Raw genomic sequence first — 2647 nt, forward strand, 5'->3', positions numbered from 1 at the left:
AAGTAAATTTTCACCAAGAGTTCTAGAGATTATCCTAACCCTAAAATTCTAGAAATTATATTTTTTTCCTTGTACTAGTTGGAGAATTTTGTGACATACATTATTATAATTCTGTCCATTTTATGTTTCCCCATTTCCTCTTATTCTTGTGGAAATTCTCATTTTTTTAAATTTTCTCCTCATGAGAGATCAAAGTAGAAAAAAGATTTTCTGCAAATTATTCCCCCTTGAGGGGTCAACGAATGACCCCATTTCTTCCTGTGCTCACCTGTTCTTCTGTATCTCACAGTGTTTCCTCAACAGGGAAGTTCCTCTTGGCTCCTGAAATTGGCTATGGTCAGAGGCCAGAATGAATGTGGAGTACTACTAGGAATATTTTACACTAGCATGTGCCAAAAAGCTATCGTCAGCCTACAGGCCAGATCATAGGCTATCTTCTCCTGCTGCTGGTGCTGGCTTCCGAGTGATGACTTCATGAGAGCAGAAGCAGGGGAGGTGGGGCAGAGGAGGGAGTTTCACCAGGGTGCCTCTGTGGCTTTCTTGGACGTGGTGCAGGCTTGCTGCACTCCCTTATTATTGGTTTCTGCTATTGCAAAATGCTTGTCTTTGCTCCTTGTTCTCCCTGTTTCCTTTCTGCGCGTGCATGGGCACTGCTGCCAAAAGAATTTTTCTAACTCAATAAGGGAGAAGCTATAGAGAAACAGGAAACAGAGAGAGAATGTCAGTTTTCACAGCACTGAAGAAAACAACAAAAAAATGTGTATTGACATCAACATTTTAACATTTTACTGAAAACCTCTTTAGGAGAGTCTTATGTGTTCCAGCTCACTTTCATTTCCATTTAGTGAGCACTGTCTCAGTGCATTAAGCACTTGCTGTGCTAAGTTTTGAATGCATGGTCTCTTTAAAACTTTTCTAACACACTTTGGAGTACCTACCGTTATCTCCATTTGTAAAATGGAGGAGCTAAAGCTCTGAAAGGTTAAATAGGTTGCACAGGACCAAAAATTCATAACTAAAATCAGATTCAGCTGAAGATTTGTCATCTTCCTTAACTACCATGTTAATATCTAAATTGGCTTTAATAATTTGCCATCAGAAAACTGACCCTTGGGATAAAAGCCAACAAAATGAAGGATATGTTTAAATCACTGAGATAACTAAATAAGATTTTCATACTTGATTTTTCTAAAAAATTTAATAAGTCACATTTTTATGGCCTATATTAATCTCTACTCAGGGACAGATTCAGGTCTTATGGGCTGAAGCTTATTTAACTTAGTGAGCATTCATTAAGTAAAAGAACATAAAACTATAAAAATTAGGCACAGAATGCATGCTTAGTATGAGAGCTCTAGTATGGAATACAGATTTGAAAAGCTGAGAAATACCACCAACATGATAAACGTTCAGGTACGTCTCACACACTGTTGCAATATTTTTTTTCTTATATATTTTGCTGTATACAACCCCTGGCCTTGTATCTTCATGGTAATGCCAGGTAAGTCAGCACAGTGGGCAGAAGAACTGCTCCTGGAAGTTATTCCTACACCTGGAATATTTCTTACCTAGTCACAGAAATGAATATAAACCATGTATTCTACTAAATTTAAATTAAATATACCCTATAGTCTCCTTCCTCTTAGTCATATCCCAAAATTGCCCTTGGTCCCTCCAAATCTAGTATGAGTGGCAGTGTGCTGAAGGGGAGGTTAAAATGAAAAGACAATTGATTGTCCCCAGTTGCTCATTCCTCCCTGTATGAAGATGGATGATGCATCTCCACGTGCTGCAGTGGGTCTGCCCTGTGGAGAAACATTCATGCTCACTTCATTGACTTCGGCTGTGATCATGGGGCAGGCTTTGGCCAACAAGAAGTGAGCAGCTGTGTCACTTACTGCATCCAAGCCAAAGCTTTCTGTGCAGTTGTGTAGATTGATTCAGGGAGAAAACATGTCCCACTGGTGAATTTTCCTTCACCTTCAAAGAAGAATAATGGAATGATGGAATGAATATGGAGCCAATCCCAGATGAACCCAGCAGAGCTGCGGCGACCTGCAGCCAACCCACAGTACACACACAGCACACATATAATTAAACAAGAAATAGATGTTTTCTGTAAGCTACTGAGATACTTTACCAAAAGCTAATTCAAGAAACAAAAAGGTTAGTTAGCAGTCCACTTATGTGGACTTTATAAAGGTGCTGAAGCTCACACATATATTAGAATAAGCAAAAAATAGTTTATATACCTCTAAGGATATTTATACTAAAGAAGAGAAGAGCAAGATCGCATAAAAGAGAGATCTAGCACCTGGAACAGCCACTCTCAAAGCCACATGGCTGGATAGAGAACACAGCCACATGACAAGATTTGATTTGGTGATTTATTCATACCTCAGCCCTCCATTCTCACCTACTCACTGCTGATTCATTTCTGATCTCTCCAACCCAAATCCACAGGACTGAATTACTCACTTGAATTAGATCTCTTGTTTCATTTGGCCAAACTTAAGAAAAAAAATATGACACTGAATGGTGGCTATTTTTGATCGATGAAGATTTATTGTGAATAAATCTGTCAGTAGTCGTGCTGATAATGATTTAATTCATCTCATATAAATTGTAATTGCAGCTACTTTATATG

Source organism: Propithecus coquereli, unplaced genomic scaffold (assembly GCF_000956105.1).
Source record: "Propithecus coquereli isolate 6110/MARCELLA unplaced genomic scaffold, Pcoq_1.0 Scaffold90, whole genome shotgun sequence".
NCBI classification, from domain to species: Eukaryota; Metazoa; Chordata; class Mammalia; order Primates; family Indriidae; genus Propithecus; species Propithecus coquereli.